Source organism: Talpa occidentalis, unplaced genomic scaffold (genome assembly GCF_014898055.3).
Source record: "Talpa occidentalis isolate TD23 unplaced genomic scaffold, MPIMG_talOcc4v2.1, whole genome shotgun sequence".
Taxonomy (NCBI): Eukaryota; Metazoa; Chordata; class Mammalia; order Eulipotyphla; family Talpidae; genus Talpa; species Talpa occidentalis.
Window position 1 is genome coordinate 90,705,644 of NW_026555331.1, and position 25,194 is coordinate 90,730,837.

At 35.8% G+C, this 25,194-nt stretch overlaps 1 non-coding gene across 1 annotated transcript; it reads right to left on the minus strand.

The window, feature by feature from the left end:
- Positions 1-1,639: 1,639 nt before the first annotated feature.
- On the minus strand, positions 1,640-1,746 carry LOC119252226 (U6 spliceosomal RNA). The gene has a single exon (XR_005126744.1). It is a non-coding gene; the product is annotated as a U6 spliceosomal RNA (small nuclear RNA).
- Between the last annotated feature and the right edge of the window lie 23,448 nt (positions 1,747-25,194).

Genomic DNA, 25,194 nt, shown 5'->3' on the forward strand with positions numbered 1-25,194 from the left:
TCTCCTGGCCATGCAACTTGAGTAAATTCTTAATAATATATAAGGTTCTTTCATTCAGAAGTTCCAACCACTCATTTCTACAGAAACCCAGCAGTAAAATCCATCAATAAAGCAAAGGTCAAAAAGATGTGGTACATATACACAATGGAATATTACTCAGCAATCAAAAAAGATAAACACATGCAGTTTGCAGCAACATGGATGGAGCTAGAAGGGATCATGCTCAGCGAAATAAGTCAGAAAGAAAAAGAAAAATACCGGATGGTCTTACTCATAGCAGGAATTTAGAAAACCTAAATAAGGGACCAGGAAAAAGACTAATCAATACAAAGTAATAATCAAAATCAACAAGCAACTATAAACCAGAGACACACTATGGGGTGGGGGAGGGAGCAGCGGGGAAAGGAAGGACTAGAGTCAAAATAAGGGGGGGGGTGCAATTGTATGGGAATATAACCAAAATGAAAATGCATACATTGTGCAAAGATGAAAAATTATGTAAGAGTTATATAAAATAAAATATTAAAAAATAATAATAAAGCAAAAGTAACTTTATTCTACTTACTGCCATGTCAAAGAGTATGACAAAATTCTTGATAATGTACCTAATCTGAAAAGTTAGAGAATAAAGAATAAATATTTGTAAGATTTTAAGGTCTGGACTGGGTAGTTTTAGAGAAGGTCTTTTAAGGATTGTAATAGGGCAGAAATTATGATGTAGTACTTATGGATTGGTTGACCCATTGGAAGTGGTAAGTCTTAAAGTGATTATTGATGAGCAAAGTGATAACTTAATTTTTAAAATAGTTTTAGTTGTTTCAGTTTTATCTTCTTTGAGTATATTCAGGAATAAGCAGCTAAGTTATTTTTCACTTGTTCTCAATACTGGAAAAGTAAAGTATGACTATACCCAATACTTCTTGCATCAGGATGAGAAAAGATATATAGTTTCAGTTCTCAAGCATGAGGGTGATAATCCTTGCCAAGTTGGTAGAGTGATAAAGATCAAATAAGATAATGTTTCAAAAGTTATAGAAAAACAAGATACAGTTATAAAGTTCAATACAATCAATAATTATTGAACTCTTAACCCATACAAGAAATAAAGTTCACCCTAGGAAATGATAAAAAATAAGACATGGTCATTATCTTCAGGAAATGTACACTTTGGTCAAGTCTTTGCAGATAAAGATTTCTACAATAATATAAATAACTCTAAACAAAAGTCAGAGTAAGGAATGTGCCATAAGACATGTGCCCCCAAAAGTGCTAAATAAGAGTTTATTTTTGTTTTTTTTATTTTTTTATTTATTTTTTTTTTAATGATCCTTATTCACATTTTATTTTTTTTTAAATATTAAATTTTATTTTTATATTCCCCCATACAATTGCAAACGCCCCATTCTGACCCCAATCCTTCCCCTCCCGCCCCCCACCCCCCAAAAAGTGTCTCTGGTTCATAGTTTTTTGTTGATTTTGATTTTCACTTTCTTATATTCATTTTCCTGGTCCCTTATTTAAGTTTTCTAGATTCCTGCTATGAGTGAGACCATCCGGTATTTTTCTTTTTCTTTTTGGCTTATTTCGCTGAGCATGATCCCTTCCAGTGCCATCCATGTTGCTGCAAATTGCATGTGTAAAAAATATGGAACGCTTCACGAATTTGCGTGTCATCCTTGCGCAGGGGCCATGCTAATCTTCTCTGTATCGTTCCAATTTTAGTATATGTGCTGCCGAAGCGAGCACTAAATAAGAGTTTAAACAAGAACCTATGATTAATAGTGATTAAAGAACAGATCTGTGGCAGAGGGGTGTTTGATATAAGCTTTGAAAAAGACTAAGGATTTTGCCAATTGTATATGGAAGCAGTGGGAACAAGTTAAAAATGTTAAGTAATTGCTTGTGCTATAAAGCAATCTATCTTCCAGTAAATTTTAGAAAGCTGGTCAAAAGTAAGCATATTTCTCTATTGCAGAATCCCTTGTCTAAACATGGATTGTCTTCTTAGTCAGACAGGTAGTACATGCCCTGCCTAAATTTATCCATTTATGAGCTCATCCCTACACCTATGCTGCAGTGTCTCATTGGACTTAATGATATAAACACATTGTAACATTAGAATAGATAGAGGTAAGAAAGTCCAGGTAAAGTGTGGGGAGGGGTAAAGTTAGGGACCAGCAAATAGTTCTTGTTTTCCTGGAGCTAAAAAAGTTCTTGAAATCCAAAGTTAAAATTTCTTTTCCAACACTACATTGGAGAATATATATTTAATTAAGTAGCAAAGAAAATATCAACAAAAGAAGAATTATTATAAAACAATATATTGCATGCATCAGTTCATCAGCATTATTATTTTTTTAATTAAATAATAAATTTTATTTTTATATTCCCCCATACAACTGCAGATGCCCCATTCTGACCCCAATCCCTCCCCTCCCGGCCCCCACCCCCCAAAAAGTGTCTCTGGTTCATAGTTTTTTGTTGATTTTGATTTTCACTTTCTTATAGTTATTCATTTTCCTGATCCCTTATTTAAGTTTTCTAGATTCCTGCTATGAGTGAGACCATCCGGTATTTTCCTTTTTCTTTTTGGCTTATTTCGCTGAGCATGATCCCTTCCAGCACCATCCATGTTGCTGCAAATTGCATGTGTTCATCTTTTTTGAATACTGAGTAATATTCCATGGTATATATGTACCACATCTTCTTGATCCAGTCATCTATTTTTGGGCATTTGGGCTGTTTCCAAAGCTTAGCTATTGTAAATAGTGCTGCTATAAACATAGGGGTGCAGGTGTTCTTTGGAATTGATGTTTCTGTGTCCTTTGGGTAGATACCTAGGAGTGGAATTGCTGGATCATATGGAAGCTCTATGTTTAGTAGGTCAAGAAATCTCCACACAGCTCTCCATAGTGGTTTGACCAGTTTGCATTCCCACCAACAGTGCAGGAGAGTTCCTTTTTCTCCACACCCTCGCCAACATTTGTTGTTGCTAGTTTTTTTAATATGTGCCATTCTCACTGGTGTAAGATGGTATCTCATGGTAGTTTTGATTTGCATTTCCCTGATTACAAGTGATGTTGAACATTTTTTCATATGTCTGTTGGCCATTTGCATTTCGTCTTCAGAGAAGTTTCTTTTTAGCTCTTCTGCCCATTTTTTGACTGGGTTATTTTCTTTGTTGTTGCTGAGTCTCATCAGCTCTTTGCAGATTTTTGTGATTAGTCCTTTATCATTAGTGTTGTGTGCAAAAATGTTCTCCCAGTTGGTGGGGTTTCTCTTTGTTTTTGTTATTGTCTCTTTTGCTGTGCAGAAGCTCTTTAATTTGATGTAGTCCCAGCTGTTTATCTTTGCCTTCACTATCACTGCTTTGGGTGATGTGTCTATAAAGATGTCTTTGATATGCAAATCACGTAGTGTTTCACCTATATTTCCTTCTATGTATTTTATGGTTTCAGGTCTTATGTCTAGTTCTTTAATCCATTTTGAGTTGATTTTTGTGTATGGTGTGAGGTAGTGGTCAAGCTTCATTCTTTTGCATGTAGCAACCCAGTTTTCCCAGCACCATTTATTGAACAAACTTTCTTTGCTCCAATGCATAGTCTTTGCTCCTTTGTCAAAGATTAGTTGACCATAAATCTGTGGGTTTATTTCTGGATTTTCTATTCGATTCCATTGGTCTGTATGTCTGTTCTTGTTCCAATACCATGCAGTTTTGATGATTATGGCTTTGTAGTATAGTTTGAAGTCTGGGAGTGTGATGCCTCCATTCCCTTCTTTTTTTTTCAGGAGAGCTTTGGCTATTCGGGGGTTTTGGTGATTCCATATGAATTTCATCAATAATTGTTCTATTTCTTTGAAGAATGACATTGAAATTTTGATTGGAATAGCATTGAATCGGTATATTGCTTTTGGTAGGATGGCCATTTTAATAATGTTTATTCTTCCAATCCATGAGCAGGGGATGTCTTTCCATTTCTTTGTGTCTTCTTCTATTTCTTTTAACAGTGTTTTATAATTTTCTTTGTATAGGTACTTTACCTCTTTTGTTAGATTTATTCCCAAATATTTGATTTTTTTTGTTTCGATAATAAAAGGGATGTTTTTTTTATTTCTTCTTCTTAAGATTTATTGTTTGTGTATAGGAAGGCTACTGACTTTTGTGTGTTGATTTTGTATCCTGCCACTTTACTGAATTGATTGATAAGTTGAATTGGTTTTTCTGTGGAGTTTTTGGGGTTCTCTATGTATATTATCATATCATCTGCAAAAAGTGATAGTTTGACTTCTTCTTTTCCTATTTGGATTCCTTGGATGTCTTTCTCTTGTCTTATTGCTCTGGCTAGAACTTCCAGTATTATATTGAAAAGCAGTGGTGAGAGTGGACATCCTTGTCTTGTTCCAGATCTTAATGGAATTGCTTTCAGCTTTTCACCATTGAGGATGATACTGGCTGTTGGCTTGTCATAGATGGCCTTTATGATGTTGAGGTATGTTCCTTGTATCCCAAGAATTTCAAGGGCTTTTATCATGAATGGGTGTTGCACTTTGTCGAAAGCTTTCTCAGCATCTATTGATATTATCATATGGTTTTTTATTTCTTTTTGTTGATGTGTTGGATAACGTTGATTGATTTTCGGATGTTAAACCATCCTTGTGTCCCTGGAATGAATCCTACTTGGTTGTGGTGAATTATCTTATGGATACATTGTTGGATTCTGATAGCTAAAATTTTATTGAGGATTTTTGCATCAGTGTTCATTAGGGAGATTGGCCTGTAGTTTTCCTTTTTTGTGTTGTCCTTATTCGGTTTTGGTATTAGTGTAATGTTGGCTTCATAGAACGTGTTTGGTATTGTCCCTTCCTTCTCAATTTCTTGGAAGGGTTTGTGAAGGATAGGCACTAATTCGTCTCTGAATCTTTGGTAGAATTCATTTGTACATCCATCAGGTCCTGGGCTTTTGTTTTTGGGAAGGTTTTTGATTACCATTTCAATTTTGCTGCTTGTAATTGGTGTGTTTAGGTGTTCTATTTCTTCTTTATCTAGCTTTGGGTGATTGTAGAGTTGTAGGTATTTGTCCATCTCCTCTAGATTGTTGAACTTGTTTCCATATAACTGTTCATAGCAGTTACTGATTATTCTTTTGATTTCTGCTGTGTCCGTTGTGATTTCTCCTCTTTCATTGATGATCCTGTTTATTTGTGCTTTCTCCCTTTTTCCTTTGTGAGCCTGGCTAGGGGTTTGTCTATTTTATTGATTTTTTCAAAGAACCAGCTCTTGGTTTCATTAATCTTTTGGATTGTTTTTTTAGTTTCAATTTCATTTATTTCTGCTTTGGTTTTTATTATTTCTTTTCTTCTACTGGTTTTGGGGTTTTTTTGTTGTTCTTTTTCTAGATCTCTGAGCTTCGAGATTAGGTTGTTTATATGAGTTCATGTTTTTTGATGTGAGCTTCTATTGCTATATATTTTCCTCTTATTACTGCTTTTGCTGCATCCCATACATTTAGGATATTAGTGTCCTCCTTGTCATTCAATTCAAAGAATTTTTTAATTTCTTCTTTGATCTCCTCGTTAGTCCAGTGGTCTTCCAGTAGTGTGGTTTTTAATCTCCATGAGGTAGGATAGTTCCTTGCCTTTTTATGGTTTATTTCTAGTTTGATGCCTTCATGGTCAGAAAAAATGGTTGGTATGATTTCAATCTTGGTGTATCTGTTGATGTTTGTCTTGTGCCCCAGTATATGATCGATCCTGGAGAATGATCCATGTGCGCTTGAGAAAAATGTGTACTCCGTTTTTTTTGGGTTTAGTGTTCTATAGATGTCTGTAGAGCCCAAATGCTCTAGGTCCTTATTTAGAGCTTTAGTTTCTTTACTTATTTTTTGTCTTGTTGATCTATCCATTGTTGATAGTGGTGTGTTGAAGTCTCCCACTACGTATGTGTTTTCTCTGATGTCTGTTTTCAGAGAGGACAACAGTTGTCTGATATATTTTGGTGCTCCTTCGTTTGGTGAGTATAGGTTAATGAGTGTTATTTCTTCTTGACTTATTGTCCCCTTGATCATAATGTAGTGACCACTGGGGTCTCTTTTTATATTTTTGAGTTTGAAGTCTGTTTTATCTGATATAAGATATAGCTGTTCCTGCTTTCTTTTTGGTCCATTTGCTTGTAGGATTGTTTCCATCCTTTAACTTTAAGCCTATTTTTATCTTTTGTAGCTAAATGTGTTTCCTGGAGACAGCAAAAGGTTGGGTTTTGTTTCTTAATCCAGCTGCAACTCTGTGTCTTTTATTGAAGAGTTTAGTCCATTTACATTTAGAGTTAATATTGATATGTTAGCATCTGTATTTGCCATTGTGTTTGTCTTTCCTTTGATTTTATTTATTTATTCTTTTAATAACTTTTTTTTTTTTTGGTCTTCTTTCGTTGTTATTCATCCTCTGAGGTTCTGGCTTTAGGATTCCTGTAGTATTTTTTGGAGTGGGGGTTTAGTCGTAATGAAATTCCGGAGTTTCTCTTTGTCTGGGAAGGTCCGTATTCTTTCTTCAAAGAGGAAGGAGAGCTTTGCGGGATAGAGTATTCTTGGTTGGCATCTGTTTTCTTGGAGTCTGTTGACTATGTCCCTCCACTCTCTCCTTGCCCGTAGTGTTTCTTCAGAGAAGTCTGATGTCAGCCTGATTGGTTTTCCTTTGAATGTTAGGATATTAGTGTCCTCCTTGTCATTCAATTCAAAGAATTTTTTAATTTCTTCTTTGATCTCCTCGTTAGTCCAGTGGTCTTCCAGTAGTGTGGTTTTTAATCTCCATGAGGTAGGATAGTTCCTTGCCTTCTTTTTATGGTTTATTTCTAGTTTGATGCCTTCATGGTCTCTTCCCTCTTGTCAGCTTCATTATTTTTTCCTTGTCCTGGATTCTTGGAGCTTTACTATTATGTGTCTTGCTGTGTTTTTCCTTTCGTCGTGGAAGTTTGGTGTTCTTCTTGCTTCTTGTATATCAATTTTCAGCTCCTTCTTCGCATTTGGGAAGTTCTCTTCAATTATCTCCTGGAATATTTTCTCTGTTCCTACATCTCTCTCCTCTCCTTCTGGTATTCCTATAACTCTTATATTTCCTTTCCTCATGGAGTCAGATAGTTCCCGAAGTCTTTCTTCGTTCTTTTTCCTTCGTACTTCTCTTTCCTTTTCTGTTTTGGTTCTTTTTCTTTCTGTGTGTTCAAGAGTACTTATTCGTTCTTCCATTTCATCTATTCTGCTTTCATTGCTTTTCCAGAGTTCTTTAGTTCCTCCATTAATTCTTTGATCTCTTGCATTTCTTTTACTTCCCTCTTTAGGGACTCAATTTCATTCTTCTGACCATTGTTTTCCCTTTGTAGGGACTCAATTTCATTCTTCTGACCATTGTTTTCCCTCTTTAGGGACTCAATTTCCTTCTTCTGATCATTGTTTTCCTTTATGACTTCTGCCACTTTTTTAATCAGGGCAATTTTAAATTCTCTTTCTGGAAGGCTCAGAAGTTCTTCCATGTTACTGTCGTTGCAATCTGGAGGGTGGTTTTCTTTTTGTGGTGTGCTTCTTTCCTGAGGCGTTGTTAGGTTGCGTGTGGTTCTTCTACTCCCTACTGTCTGTTTTCTAATTTGTCGTATGCATTGGGACACTGTGTTGCTCGGACTGGCCGTCATCTTGGGTGAACTTCTCCGCTCCCCTCTGGCTCCTCCAGGAACCATCTCTGGCTTCTGGGGGAGGAGGGGCTTTCTGCTGGTTTCAGGAAGTCTTTACTGAAGAAATGTCCCTTTTCTAAACTGGCGAAGCAGGACACAGTCCCTGTACATCCGGTCTCAGGCACACACTTCTGTGTGCCCGGTCTGCCCCGGACGTGGGTGCCTGCTCCCTCTGTGGGCTCCGACTGCTGGTTGGAAGGGGCCTGGCGTGGGCTCCCAGCTGGCCACTGGGTCCTCCAGAAGCCTTCTGCCCTTTTCAAGAAGTCTTAAGAAATTTCCCTGTTCTATGGGGTGTTAGTGACTTTTTTTCTGGTCGCTAGGTGGTGCCAGAGATCTCTCCTATTGTCCTTGGGGGGCTGTTTTTCAACCCCCCCACCCCCATGAGACAGGGAACAGAGAGCGAGAATGGTAGGGTAAACCTCAAGGGCTTTGGGGTGCTGTGTCTGCCTTGTGCCCCACCGTCGTGGAGAACCCACGCCCCAAATTTCGTGCCCCGGGTCTCAGTTCAAAGCCCTCAGGTCCAGGACGCGGGCTGTAGCCCAGTTCAGTGGCGCGGGAATGGCGCCTTTTGCACCTGCTCCCTTGCCTGGGCGCCTGGTTCCTGCTCACTCAGGGAGGGACTTTCACCCCCGTGAGGGCCTCCGCGCGTCTCCCCGCAAGCCTAGGTCGCAGGCGCAGAGACCTGGGCAGCCGCGATCCCGGTCCGCCTTTGCTTTTCAAGCGCGCCGCGCAAGCTTACCGGCAGCCCGGGCTGTGTGTGCGTCTCCCGGGGTCTTTGTTCTTCTCTAATGGCGCCTGGAGCCGTTCGCTCACCGCCGCGGGGGATCCTGCAGGGTTCTCCACAGCTCCCGTTCATGGGGTGTGGTGGTTGCAATAGTTCCTTTCCACTCACAGTCCCGCTTGCTGTGTCGTTTGTTCTTGTTGGTCGTTTTAGTGTGTTGTTTTCCTCCTCTCTGCCGGTTGGAGAGTGCCACCTATGTGGGCGGGGGAGGGGAGCAGGGTCCTGCGCTTCCCTCCCTTCTAGTCCTCTCCTATGGCAACTTTCTTCTTCGGGCAGTTTGCTGGCATCACCCGTTTATCTTCCGTGTCCCACTTCTCACTGGGACCTGCCGCTTTTCCTCCCTATTAACTTTTTTTAATGGGAGATCTTACTCGCAGCGTCTCCTCGCCACCATGTTGCTCTGCCCTCCAGCATTATTATTATTATACTAGGACAGGGAGAAAAAGGAATCAGCAAGATTGACTTCCCTGAGCCACATTAATTTAAAAAAAAAACTATGCAGAGATGTAGCTAACTGTAATGATACAATGGTACAGTAATGATATAAATGAAATTGAAGAAACAATATGTACATTGTACAGAGTATGGCATATTATAGGAGAGACAAGGAGAATATTAATAGAAGTTTATTTGAGTTATTGAACTTGTTTCTGATAAAAGTCTGGTGTCAGTGATAGGAAGTCAGGAAAATATTTGGAACTGGGTGGTTAGGAAAACATACTAAAGCACTTTTTTGGAATAAAGTCATTCTTATTCTTGAATGCTTTAAAAAATGCTTTGTATATATAATAAGACATATATGCATCTTGTAAGGATAATACTTTTAAGAAATTTATTTATCTCGAATATAAAAGTTTCATGATTTTTAACTTTCCATGAGCAATCTAAAATTTATTTTATGATAATAAAATATTCATTATATTTTTCATTACTCACAATGTATCTCACAGTTACACTTTCTATGTATTAGAAGATACCTTTAAAACGTGTCAAAGCAAGTAAATGCTTGTCATAATTTATCCAAACTAATTCTTTCCTAGAATATTTCAAACAAATAAGATCATACTTTGCTCAGATAATTAGCACCTTATAAATAACCTAAATATTGGACTGATTAAGAAAGGAAATAATACTGTAAGTTGAGAAAAAGATAACTTCTCAAGTGAGTGCTAAAGCCAAAACTGTAAAGTTTTTAATTCTGCCCAAATTTCTTAGATGTTCTCCCCATATTGTCTTGTTTTTAAAATCATCCATTAATTCAGCCCAAAATGTCTTCATTTCATTTACATAGCACAAGCCTTTTATCAGTATGAAGTTACCTAAAATAGTTATTATATCTTTGGGCAAAAATAGGCAGACAGCATTGGCAAGAAAAGCATATGAGTGCTTCGATCCCCTGCAGAGACAGAGATTATCTGTCTGGTTTCCTAAATACCAGAGCAAGATTGGATTAAAGCTGTGCCATTGAAAGCCTCCCAAATGTAGCTGGGCACTGTCCAAATTTTTGCGTCTTAAATGTACCTGATTCTCAGGGGAAAGAAGGAGGGATATGGGGAAATATGATTTTTTTCTCCATTCATAAATGAGGAAGCAACATATCTGAGTAGATGGTACAAGGAAAGGAAATATTCTTTCCAGGGATTTGATTAGGTCAGTTTTCTGTGACTTTGGGAAAGGTTTTCTTTTTCAACATAATCATCTGTAAATATTTCATTTACTTAGAGATCTGTTTAATTGGTAAAGTATTCTGAAGTGTTCAGTAAAAAGGACAAAATAAGTGTGATTTTTTTCCTTTTAATGTCCATTTGAAACCACAGTGTAACAGTTTAGAATATCTCTACACCCTACTAGAGACCAGGAAAATGAGCTACTTAAGGATCATTTTGGGCAGAGTACAGAAGAGGAGAGTGATATCTCCAATAAGAATTAAAGCTACACACCTTTAAAAAAAATATGTGGGAATGCATAATGAAGTGGTAGTGGGTGGATAAAGATAAAGTGGCTATGGACATAATGACTCGTTCCTAAAAGAAATAAGTAAAGCATAGGAGGAGTATAAGGCATTAGAGTTGTTCTGTATGAAATTGTAATAATGTGTTTGACTAAACACGTGTTTGACAAAACCAGCAGAAATTTTGAGGGGGGAAAAAGTAGACTTTAATGGAGGCAAATATTTTTTAAACAATCATTTAGGAGATCAGGATATCTCAGGAAGGCATTCAGGCTGACAAGAGAATATAGCCATATTACAAATGTGTGAAATAACCTCATTAAAGAGGATGTGGGGGATGGGGCATGTAAGCAAATCTGATCTAAGCAAATTTGGAAAGGAGTGGAATCTGCAAGACTGAAAGGAAAAGTATACAAAAGCACTGTAGTCAGCTGATAATGTTCTTTTCAATGAATTATGGTTAACAATTCTGATGCTATCATACATGCAAATTGAAATGAGGCAATTAAGTAAGGATTTTTATTTTTGGAGTATAAATTTATGATATGCAGGAGTAAAAGTTTAAAATGACCCATGTGATAAAACATTATAGTTCAAGATATCAATATAAAATCAGATTTGGCTTAATATAGCTACACATGGTTATATGTAGAAATATTTATAGGTATGTATTTATGCATGAGTAATAAAAACACATATATTTCTTACTCCATCATCTGAGAGAGTCTAAAAGAACTAACACCCCAATAGCAATGAACAGGCTTAACACTTAGTTCTTGGTCTCTAATTCCATTCTCCAATAAATTAACCAAGATACTTGCAAAATTGATTCTAGAACTAGAGCAGGAAATGTACATGATAAGTATTTTACATCTTACAGCACCAGAGAGTAAGAAGTTGTTCACACACACTAGTGGAATGTGTCAAAGGAGTTTAGCTGTCAACTGAAAGAGTTCCCAGTAACCAAATATGGAATAATTTTATCAACAATATTAATTAATTGGCATTACATTTTAAGCCAAAATATAAATATTTGAGTCAAGAGTGATACTATTTAACTAATTAATAGAAAGAGAAAAGATAAGTACTCATACAAAAGTATTACAAATATTCAGTGAAGACACTCAAACATCTCTTCATAATCTTCTTTATTTTTCTCCAGTATTAACATATATAGTAAAGAAATCTAACAAGCATTTATTGAACTCTGGATCCAGAAGTGCCAGTGATAGAGTTCAGAATGGCTGTCTATGCTAAATAGAGGTATATTAAGTGTTATTTATAAAAAAAATTCTTACTAATCACATTATGTATGTAACTCAACAAGTGAAACAAGTGACTTACTTCATCATATGGTAAGGTAAGATTTCGATATTCTCACAGACAAGTTATTTATTCTCAGTTTAAACTTGCCCTAGATGTTAAGGTACTCCAAGTTCATCACCTCAAGAAAGGGTCTTCTAGACAAAGTCTGATAACAGAATACCAATTTGTTGATTTTTTTTAAGTTTCTTTGTAGACTTTTAAAAATCACAGAGATATAGTAATTTAGCAGACCAAATATTTTTCAACTTAAAAAATTACACTTCTTAAGGATTATCTTCCAAACTTTGATTTGGGAAATCAAACGCAGGTTTCTAAGGGGGGAAATGGTATACAGTGTACTGCATAAGTAAAGGATTGGAAAAAGTGTTTGAATGTATGTCATTAATTGCAGCAAATGTACCACTTTAGTGGGAACTAGTGCTAATGGAAGACACTATGCCTATGTGAGGGCAGGGGCTACTGGGGATTTTCTGTGTCTTTCCCTCAATTTTACTATGAAATACAAACTGCCCTTTAAAAAATAGTCTTAGAAAAACAATTGAATGAAGGTTCATCAGATCTTGAGGAAAAGAGGGATCTGAAAAAAGGGAAATACTGATAAATTACTGGAGAGATTTCTGTGCTCCCTAAGCCTTATATTAATTGTTGGTGGGGAGGAAGATAGGATCCAGTGAGGGTTGTATGTGATAGAAGCCACCACGGATGTTTCTATCACATTCCTGCATGATAGATGGGAAGGTTTAGGCAAGGAAAGTTTATGTAGATCCTCAAGTCTTCCACAACCTATGGAGAATCAGAGGAACATCCAGAAGTTTCTCCTAATATTAGGAGATATTATTTATGAAAGAGAGAGAGAGAGAGAGAGAGAGAGAGAGAGAGAGAGAGCGCACCTCCAGGCATAAAGGTATCCACTTGCCAAGAATGATATCTGGGAAGGTGTTGATGTTAGTCGACCTAAGAAAAATCTCATAGTCAAAATGGAATCACTTTAAAAAAGAAAATGGATGTGGCTCAAAAGGATAAAAAGCAGAGAAAAAAAATGTTGCTTTCGGAATTATTCTATGAACTTTATGAGAAGGGACTAGGTCTTAAAATTCTTAACATACATAGAATTATATGCAAAATATAATAGATGGGTTGATCAATCAATAGTCAGGGAACGATCATGGACTACATATGATTTTAATGCCTAGAGTTTAATTACTGTTATTGCTTATAGTTTCCCTGAAAATCACAGGAGTACCACGAAAAAGCAACCCCTATTACCTTTCTGACAAATACAAATCACATTAATTACTCTGTACTCCTATTGTTCCTTGAATGCAGCCAGTATGCACCTGCTTTAGGGAATACATACTTGCCAACTCTCCAGCCTAGAATATTCTAACTCCAGCTATCTTCAAAACTCTCTTCCCTCAGGAGTGGGTCTATGGTCCAAAGTCCCCTTATCTGCCAGACTTTACCAGAGAAGTTTATTAAAAAGTAAACCTGCATGCACATACATGCACAAAAAAAAAATACACATCTATTCACACACTTCCAGATAGTCCTCATACTCATTATTCTGCTTTATTTTCCTCTACAGCTCTCATCACCACCTGACAGAGCGTGCATATACACTTATACTGTCTCCTGCCATTCTAATCTAAACTCTGAAAGAGAAAATTTCGTCTGATCTATACAAAATTGTGTTCCCAATTCCTATAACAGTGCTTGCACATAAGTACTCAGTAAATATTTGGAAAATGAAGGAATAAAATTTTCAAGGGACAGTCAGGACTTTTCTGTATTAGAACTTAATTGCATAACTTCTTTTCTTGAAATAAGTCTCATATCAGTTGGAACATCCTAATATTTTTCATTATACAATTTTTATTGTTAATACTTTTAATGGAAATTGACTCACTGTAGAACAATCTTTTATATTAATTTTTCAATACACCTGGAAATTGACCATTTTCTTGTATCTGGGCTAATTGCTTTATTTTTTCTGCACATAACTTTCTCATCAAATTCAAGTTGTATAATAACCATTGCATAAAATAAACTGTCTTTCAAATTTGGACTACAAATAAAACAGGCACAAACCTAACTTTGTTAAAGCTATAAGGGGAAAAATTAATATACACCCTATTAGTTCTTAACCAATTGGTATCTTTATCTACATACTAGAAATCTCAATAACACCTCTCTCTAGAATTCCTTATCCTTTATTATCAAATAAGATTATTTCTTGTTTATTTGTCTTTAACAACTATGTGTCCATGAGAGCACATAAACTCACATTCTGTTTGAGATGGCTTATCATTCTCAAAATTATATTCTCTTGACTTTGGTGGCACACCATCTGCCCCCTTGGAAATGGGCTTTTCTCAAACGCTGCTGTCCTTCATTAACTTCTAATTTAAGGAAGTGAAATTTCTAAGTTTGTAAGGTGGAGACTTACAAACAGGGGAATTGCCCAGCCCCTTTAGCATGCTCGTGGTTGACTTTCTCAGATATTTTCTAAAAGACTGGCTCATATATATCCCTAGAGAAGCCAAAGTCTCCAAATGAAGGCCCTTAAACTAAACTATAGGCTGTTTCTGTTTTTAAGCCCTGTCATAAATAGTAGAAAGCAGTTCATTAACTTCTAGAGGAAAAAGAGCAGATGTTAAACAATGAAACAAACTGTTATACCTAAGGGAAAGTTTAATAATAGTGTATTATAGTTACTGAAAAAATAGGAGACATTTTTTTTTAACTTGGACCAGATATATAAAAGTCCTTCCCAACATACCAAATAGATCCTATGGTTTGTTTTTTTCTTTCTGTTTAAATGAACTCATAATACTGAGAATTTTTGAGAACTTACTTCATGTTAAGAAATGCTCTGAATGTTTTGCATGTATTTATTCTTTTACTCTTCGTATCACTTTTAATAGGAGCTATTTTCATTCCCACTTCGAATGTGTAAACTGAGGCGCCAAAGGTTAAAATAATTTATAGACTACTTTAGTTAGTGATAGAGTCTGGACTAAAAGAGAACCAATCATTTAATATACTGACAAGAAATATGAAACAATTTGGAGTCATCTGAGTTTGAGTAACTAAAAAAGAGCCAAGAAGCAGTTGAAGGTCCTGTTCCTGGCACATCCATGCACCTAGCATATTCAGAAATACCCAGATTCTTTCACCTCTAAGAAGCAGCATAAGCAAAACCTGCCTTTCACAAAAGGTACCTGCCTTTTACAAGATTGAAAATACTAACCAATTACTGCTTGACAAACTTTCCACCAATCAGAAATGATTGAAAACCTCATTTGCATAGAGCATAGAGTTTGAGAAAAGCCCATTTCCCAGGGGGCAGATGGTGTGCCACCAAAGTCAAGAGAATATAATTTTGAGAATGATAAACCATCTCAAACAGGATGTGAGTTTATGTGCTCTCATGGACACATAGCTGTTAAAGACAAATGCACAAGAAATAATCTTATTTGATAATAAAGGACAAGGAATTCTGGAGAGAGGTGGTATTGAGATTTCTACTATGTAGATAAAGATACCAATTTGCTTGTGGTTGAGTGTGATCTAGATTCCTTTTGGGAGGAGCATGGCAGGGGTGGAAACACAAGCATTGTCAAACTATCCTGGACCAGTTGGGCACACAAAGCAAATACTTCTTGGGTCTGTGATCCACATCTGCAATCTTAAGCCTCAAATAAATGTTTTGCCCCGCTGGTAACTTGACCAGGTTTTGGTTTTTCTGTCTACAGTACTTTACAGTACTACCAGGATCAAAAGAGAAAGAAGAAAATTTGAGTTGCATATTGATGATATTTATCACAAAAACAGGATGCAAACTTGTTATTTACTGATTGGGAACATTTACATTTTTTCCTTCCTTTCTCATCTCCACTCATTCTTCTTACTCTCTACTTTCTTGCTTCCTTACTTGGTTATAATATTGAAAGAACAGACCATGTTTCCTCCTTAAATAGATGCTATAACATTCAGACAATCTCAAAAACAAATAAATTCATTCTGAGATCATGCAACCAAAGGCCTTGTCACTTTTCATAAGATTGAGTGTTTCTGCATATCATTCAATCAACTTTGTAGTGCTGTACTAGACAGCAGGAGAAAGAATAAAATTCAAGCATAGAAGCACAAACAATTGGTTATCCACAGCACAATATGCAGGGGAAGATGACTGGAAATATTTGCAAAGCAATGTATAAATAGATGCAAATAATCACTTGTAAAGAGAAAAAATCCACACAAAAGAAGTATAAGAATTTCTTATGATGAAATGGCATTTAGAAAGGAAGTTTTCCTGAAAAGTGGAGTTTAGAACCAGGCTTTAAAGAGAGAGTGGGCCTCCCCTGGTGGCGCAGCGGTTGAGCGCTGGGCTAAGAAGCTGCCCGCAGCCTCTGCAGCGCCCCCTCAAACCCTGGCCACCAGCAAGGGTCCCACATGGCGCGACAGACATCTCCGGCCGCGCCCGCTGCTCCCCTCAGCAATCTGCCTGTTCTGTTCCCCGCTCTGGCTCTGGTGAATTCTCTCACCCTCCCATGCTTCTGACTGTACCCAGTGCTTGAATAAGTAAATAAATAAATCTTTAAAAAATAATAAATAAAGAGAAAGAGGAACATTTACAGCAACAGTCTGTTCCTCTCTTGACAATTCAGTGACAGGATTATCTCAGGGTAACAGCGGGTTCCATAAAGTGTAAAGCTTTACAACAGTGTTTAGTGCATCCCATTTTCTCCTATGCTACACTTCTTTTTTTTTTTTTTTATTAACACAAACGATTTATTAATTTCCCAGTACATATTCAGTCCCCACAACAACCCAATGAAATTGGTGCTGCTATTTAATTTTCCATTAATAGATGAAGAATATTAGACTACAAAATGTAACTAACTAGCTTAATGTACTGAAACAAGTTTGTGAGTCAGGAATGAAAGCCAGGTCTGTCTGCAAAAGTTCATCACTTTCTCTATTACATTTTCCTTGAAATCCAAAACAGAGCACGGCTTTCTGGAATGACAATTGTCACAAACACGTTTCATCCCTAAATCATATAAAATCTGGAGGATTCCTTCAGAGCAAAACAGAAAAATATAAGTGTTATTCATCTTCTGCTGCTGCTCTCCAAACTCTCTTGAAGAAAATTATTTCATTTTGGATTTTCTCAGGGAGAAATGAGAGCCTAAGATTTAAGGTCCTTAAGGGTTAGTAGTGGGAACCTAGTGGTAGAGTTCAGCAAGAAGAAAATAGAAAAATGAGAAAAGAGGAAGAGTTTATAATGAAAAGAGGCAGGAAAGAGGCAAAAAAGAGGGTAAAACTGAGCATCAAAAGTTCAAGGCAGACTCCTATTTGCCAAAATTCTAAACTTTAAAAATTTTTAAAACTTTATCTCCTTCAGAGATTTTTTTTATATTTAAAGGTGTCACAGAAAACACATTTTCTTCTCAACCTCCCCAGTTCTACTCCTCTCTCCACTGGACCTTTTGCAAAGTAAAAAGCTCTGCATTGAAAACTGATGGTCAGATAAGTGGTTTCAGCAGCTTCTCTAGGCTTTGATTTGGGGAGAAGGAGGGCCTGATACCTGGCCTTTGATTTTACAGATTGGTTTATATGTAGCAGTTCTGACCTTTCACTTTGTAAAAGTGAAAAAACCTGTTTTCTCCTTCCCTTTCATTTTTGGTTTTTATCTGGTTGTTCTGACAAGCCAAGAGGTAGCTCATGAGATGATCTCAGTAACCAGTACAAGAATCTCCACTAAAAATTAAAAAGAAATAGCCCCCAATTTTCTGAAAATATAAATTCATATTCTCTCTCTCTCTCTTTCTCTCTCTCTCTTTCTCTCTCTCTCTTTCTCTCTGTCTCTCTTTCTCTCTCTCTCCCCCTCTCTCTCTCCTCCTTGTCAAAGTTAACTGTCCTAGTCTTAAAAATCACAAATTACAATATTTTTCTACCTAATGGGGACTGTTAAAAAAAGTTAAAGAAAAAGAAATCACTGGCAAAATGGACAAATGGAATTATATAAAGTCACACCATTACCTGATACCTAATCTAAATACAATTTCAGTCTCTTCCAAAAGTAGAAATATAAACTAATATATCTGGAGTTACCTGATCAGCACTAATAAGGAAATTTGCATAATGAGACCCCTCTCCCATCTTCCTGACTTTGCAAGAAATTATACATATATAATTATATATATATCAAAATTATGTAAGCCCACTACTAATATATATTTTATTATTAATATATTAATATTTAATACATTAATTAATATTAATATTAAATATATATTTAATAACCTTGCCCATCCCTAATTCTGGTGATAAAAACTTTCCTTATTGTATGACTTCTTGCAGCAGTCCCTTTCTGCTTACTACAGGGGATGTTGCCTGTTTCATGAAACATTTAATGAAACCAATTAGAACTGTGAAATTAACTTGGTTGAATTTTTATTATTTAAAAAAAAATGTATAGCCTCCTTAGTGGCATAGGAGGTTAAGTATCAGTGCAGTGCTCTCATGCTATTACCACTGTGGCCTGAGTTAGATCCCCAGTCAGGGAGCTAACCCACACATGGCACAGCAGACCTCTCCTGTCTCGCCCGCTGCTCCCCTTAGCAGTGTATTTCAGTAGATATGCCTGCTCTGCTCCTCACTCTGTCTCTGGTGAATCCTCTGGCCTATACCCCAGTTCTTATATAGATAAATAAATAAGCAAATCTTTTTTTTAATAAATGAAATTAAACAAATGTGTTAAGAAAATGATACCCTACAATTTTTATATCTTTGCCATAGAGTCGAGAAATTCTTGTGACACCAAAGATTCACCCAAACAAAAATTGCTATGGAATTATCTGTTTCCCTGTGATTTTAGTCACTAAGAAGATATAAGCAGTTGTCCAGAGAAAAGATATCAGTATTTTCTCACTAATGCCAAATGCTACCCTAAATGTTCTATTTGATTCTGCAGTACACACAAGGATATCACTCCTCACTCAGGAAATGGCCTTGTCCCAGGAAGATGTGTTATTTACTATAAGTTGAATATAAATTAAAATTTCTTTAAAGTTTCATCATAACTGAAATTTTGAAATAGAGGAGTAGTAAACATATAATCTTCAAGAATATAACTCAAAAAGATAAATTAAAAACTCAACCTGATTTACAATGGCACCAAAACATATAAAATATTTGGAAATAAACTTAACAAAGGAGATGTAATGTAGGACCTTTACATTAAATACTTTAAGACACTGTCAAAGGAAACAAAAGAGAAAAGAAATAAAGAGATATCCCATGCTCATGGAGTGGAAGAATAAATATTGCTAAAGTGGCCATATTACCTAAAGCAATTTACAGTTTCAACACAATGCCTATCAAAATCCAGAGACATTTTTCAAGAAAATAGAAAAATAAAATTTGTGTGAAAAGACAAAAAAAATTCAAATAGGCAAAGTAATCCAGAGAGAAAAGAAAAATTGCGGCATCACACTCCCTGACTTCAAACTACCCTAACAATCAATAATCAAAATAGTATGGTATTGGAAGAAAAGCAAAACACAGAATAATGTAATAGAGAGCCCAAAAATAAGTACACATAAATATGGACAGTTAATCTTTGATAAAGAAGCCATGACCATACAATGGAAAATAGAAAGCCTCTTCAACAAAAAGTTGGAGAACTTGAACAGCAGTTTGCAAAAATATGAAAGTAGATCAAACAAAAATTAAGACTTGGATATAAGATTTGAAAACATAAAATACATAGAAGAAAACATAGATGGCACACTCCTGAATGTCAACTACAAAGAAGTATTTGGGACACAACTCCAATTACATGGGAAACAAAACCAAAAATAAGCTGATAGAACTATAGCAAGCTGAAAAACTTTAAAAAATTTTTTTTTCCAACTGAAGAGACATTGTCTTACATCTTCTTAGTGTTTTGTCAGTATATCATTTCTCCCCTCAGGTGTAGTCACCATAGCATTCTCACCAATAAACCACTCATGGTGTTCCACCATAGTCCAATTTGCTCTCCACCCCTCCTGTTCTCACCCTAACCTTTCCCCAAACTGAAAAATTTATGTAACTTCAAAAGAACTATCAAAAAACCAAAAGCTGACCTATGGAATGGGAGAAAATACACAATACACCTAACAAGGAGCTAATATCCAAGATCTACAAAGATCTCATACAACTCAACATAAAAGAAAACATCTAACCCAGTCAAAAAATGGGGAGAAGAGCTAAATAGGCACTTCCCCAAAGAAGACATACAGAAAACCAACTGGCACATGAAAAAATTCTTGTCATCGGGTAAATGAAAATCAAAACCACAATACCACCTCACACCTGTGAGAATGGCCCATATGAAAAAGACCAGAAACAATAAGTGCTGACAAGAATGTGGAGAAAAAGGAACACTCTTACACTGTTTGTTAGAATGCAGACTGGTCCAACCCCCATGGAAAACAGTATGGAGGTTTCTGAAAATATTAGAAATAGATGTGCTATATTATAGAGTGATACATCTTCTAGGTATTGACCCACAGAATGAAAAGGGATGTATGCACTCCTATGTTCATTGCAGCACTGTTTACAACAGCCAAGTTATGGAAACAATCTAAGTAAAAAAGACAGATGATAGGCCTATATATATATCTATCACACCCACACACACACACAATGGAATACTACTCAGTTATAGAGAAAAGATAAATTCTTGCCATTAGTGACAACATGGATGAAGTGGATGCAATTATGCTAAGCAAACTAAATCACAAGAGGAAGGTAACAAATACCAGATGGTATCACTTATTTGTGGAGTATAGAGGAACAAAACAAAAGGTCAGATAAAGCCAAATCAATAATAAAACCTAGAAATATGACTAGAATTGAGACAATCAATGCAGAAAGCAGAGAAGGAACAGCAGCACTGTGAGGGAACACAATGGTGGAGAATTAGGGGTACCTTGTTGGTGGGTGTTGTATAGTAACATACACCTGACAGTTGTGATCCTGTACCTTTAAATAATATACAGCACTGTAAATCAATTTTGCCTCAACTTTAAAAAATAAATAAATAAATAAGACACAATACATATTTTCAATCACTTCAGAAATTCATTGTATGAAGCATCAACAGACCATTTTTGCTCTCTTAGCTTAGAGTCCACCTACTGTCTATATTAAGAGTCAAATATAACACATTTTCCCCACAGAGTCAAAGGCCATTAAAAGAATTGCTATCAAAATCTGCAATATATATTATAATTATTCTGATAGTATTCTTGACCTTTCATATGAAAGAGTACAGGTTCACTAGGCATCTCTAATGGAGGTTATAGGTCTAACTCCCCACATCAACATTGTGCTGATAAGAATAAACATCATTTATTAAGCATACAAGTATTACGTTTTAAATTGAATAATTACTATTTTAATGTGTTTAGAACTTAGAGAAAATAAAGGAGTTCTCTAGGCCCAAGAATCAGCATCATATACATAAAACCAGTAAAGATAAACAACTTAACAAAATTGGAACTCAGCATTTCATTGTTGCCTTTAAATACTCATGGTGCAAGAAGTCTTTCCGGCTGGCATTTAGCTATTGATGACTGCACTTCACCATCATGCTGCTTATTTCTAAACATATTAATTTCAGCCTGACATTTGCTTTATGAACATTTGATTCGCTGAGTTAAGAAAACAGCTTAACTAGGAGACCAGATATGCAAAATTAAAGGTTATTTATATAATCACTTACACAGTGATGTTTAAGACTCTTAGAACTGCTATGAAATTTTAGGGTTATGATATCATGCCATACACTTTGAAAAATTAATTCAAATTAGTTTGGAAATGAGCACTTTTATATCCACTGAAAATTTCATTAACAATAGAAATATAGGGTTATAATCAAAGATTGTAGAACACTAGAAAAATATCTACAGAGGTTAAAACTGGGTCCTGTTTTTTATACCTTCATTAAAGATCTAAATGTAATAATGAACAGATTATTCAAAAGTAAAAATATTAAGAATTTTAAGTCATTAGAAAGGAATTATAGGTACTTAAAAATTAAGCATCAAAATTAGATTAATTTTAAATGGCAAAGATCTACAAAGCAGGCATAGATATTAGAAAATTATAAAGAATAAAAGATAGAAAACAATAATATAAATAAGCAACTCTATAATGTTATGTGAAAATCTCAATATCATATGAAAATATATTTATTTCATATAATATATGAAAAGATGCTCTATAATCTGTAACAGTTAGAAAGGTTAAGTCTAGTAATTCAACAATTACTAAATCCATAGATGTACAACAGTGCTAGGCAACTATTAGCCACAACTTTTTCTTTTCATACTGTGGTATCAAAAGTGGTACATGTGAGTTGAAGTGTGGCAGAAAGTAAACCAATCAATCAATAATCTAGCACAGACAGATTATCTATAATGAATATCTTATTCACATATTATACTTAACCTGTAATTAATCCCCTTCACTTGAAATAACCGATAATGTACAGATTCTCATGGAATTTATGGGGAGAATTCTCTAGCAGTTCTCTATGGAAAGAACTGTTCTCCTAGTTAAGTTGTTTTCTTAACTCAGTGAATCAAATGCTCATAAAGCAAATGTCAGATATAATTGTCTCATCTTCATCATCCCCTGATAAGTGGGGCTACAATAGAGGTCACTGTAATCTAACACATTCCGTCAAAGCTTTCCTTATTATGCAGATTCACTATCTGCCAAGGCAGACACTAAAGGAATCACTGGATACCCTGCTTTGACAATATTAACAGAGAAGCATTAGGGCCTTGACTACACAATCCTGGAAACTAGTCCTAGCAGAATATTCTAATATGCTAATCAGTAGCTAATTATAGTATTACATTTGCCAAGATAAGATTTTAACATTGGATGAAAATACAAACACTAAATATGACCATCGGTGTCTCCAGGAAGGTACTGAAGAAGAGTGAATGGAGCAATATTTTTTGAAATCAGAGACTAAAGGTAAATTTCAAAATGTGTAAATGATTTTTTTATTCCTTTGAGGATAAACAGGAACATTTAAGAAAGGATGCATCCCATTGTAGGGTAAGTGATTTTCAGGCTTTTCTGCCTTCCCACCATTAGGATTGCCCTGCCTGGTTGGGGCACCTGCATTTTGTTATATTGTTATAAGTTATGTTGTTTACTTCTGTGAGCCATGGCAGCAGTATTGAGATATTTGCCAAAAGAAGCATAGGCAAGAGAGAGGCAGGAGAAAGAATGCCAGAGAAGAGGAGAGTGAATACTTGGCCTGGGTCTTGGAGGCCTCCAGCCTCCAGGCTCTCCGGCACCCCTGCCTGCTGTGTACCTGGTTGCTGCACTACATGTAAAAGCTCAATAAAAGCCTGAGGAATGCCACCAAGGGCTCCAGGACTCTCCTTTATCTGTCTTGTCCGCTCGAGTCATAGAAAACCTGCTCTGTGCCCATACTGGCATTATACCCATCAACTAGCCAATGATTCTCTGATCTTTAATCTCAGGGGACAAGGAAAAGGAACAACTCCAATTTCGATCTGAGAGATGACCATCTTTATGATGATCAGACCATACTCTAATCACTAATATAGGCAAGAGTCAAGGGTGACAAAGGCAATAGAATAAAACTGCAACTCTGATAGGATAAACACTTTCCCAGTCTTGTTAGATAACACACACAGACAATCTAAAAAGGTTAATCCTAATGACATTATCCATTGAAAAATACGCTTATGGGACCGCTTTGGCTTTGCCTGGTCCCTTTTCTTTGAGATAATCATGATAGATAACTGTTCCCTGTGGTTAAACAATTTGGAAATCACTAAAACAATTTACAATAAACAGGCACTTATAACATAAAAATGCAAAAAAAGGAAATGAATTAACATTTCAAAGGCATTCTACAGGTGGAATTTTGCAGTGTTTAAGCTGAAAGTTGTAGTTCTGACACAGCAGCTCAGAATGACAAAGATAATCCAATATGAGATATGTGCTACCCTTTTTTAGACATCTTCCATGAACGATATTTCAGTTTTGTGGTTTTAATCAGCACATTTTGAAATTAATATTTTAATATATAATATTTGCAATGTGCTAAGTTCAAGTCAGTCATTGATTAGTCATTTCTCAGCAAAATACCAGGACAAGTAAGGTTGTGAATAGGCATATATGAAAGTCCTGCACTACAGTCAAGGTGGCTCCATTATCACTACATTTTCTTTTTAGAACTCCATAGAACTTCTCCAATATAACTTCTATAATTTGCTTGTGGATATGTTTTTCCTGTAATTTTATTGCTCCTATTACCTTGTAACCATTTCTGAATAGTAGATTTTGTTTGTATCTTCAGTATCTACCCAGGACATATTTGTAATGTTAAAAAAAAAAAGTTTTCCTTCCAGTCAAGAATACCATATCTGGCAAGACTCTTTCAGACAGGAGAGAGAAATAAAAGCCTTCACAGAAAAACGAAAGTGGAAGGAATTTTTCAACACTGGACCTCCTCTAACAAACTTGTAATTGTAAATTCTTTCTCTGTCCCTTTCTCTTTGTAAATCTTTATAAGTCTTTTGATAGTTTTACAACCAAGAATGTTTTTCTCAAGGACCTAAGAACCATGTCTTTGAAATGCAGTCATCAGAGGTGCTATGACCCTTATTTTACAGTTTCTGTGAAAGGGTAGAAGACTAAATTTGGAGGACACCTTATCCAAGTTACAAAAGCACCTACCGTCATACAGTTATTAGGTGTCATTTTTTCCTTTAAAACCAATTAAAAAAAAAGGGATAATCTGATTAATATTTAACATCCAGCAGTACTTTTCCACTGATCATTCCAGCCCTTAAAAAAAAATCTGTTCCTTGTATGTCATCAAAGTTGTGTTTATATATGTTCTACAATCTCTCCTTTATTGCTGTAGTCTTGAATATATATTTATAAATTATTGTTTGAGATGTGTTTCTTACTAAAGTAAATATATTCCTTTTCTTAGTGTCATTTTCACAGATAAGAAACAGACATAGAAATGACCTATATGAAAGCCATTAATCTCATGTTATTTGCAGAAATTCAATTTACTTCAAAATTAAAATATAGCATTTGAGTTTAGAAGCAGAACCAGATATTTATAATTAACCATGTTCCATAAAAGGAAGCTGTACCAGGAAGTTGAGCAGCCAACTGTTAGTAATAGGCCCACACAGTACCACCATCAATACAAAGTCACATTTTGTTTCTTTTTCACTATAGCAATTAAAAGAACAGCAGAGAGAAATCAAGGTACTTGCTGTAGGAAAATGTAAAGAAGAAAATCAAGAAGGCAACAGAGCATTCAGGAGATAAAGGAAGAAGGAGGAAAAT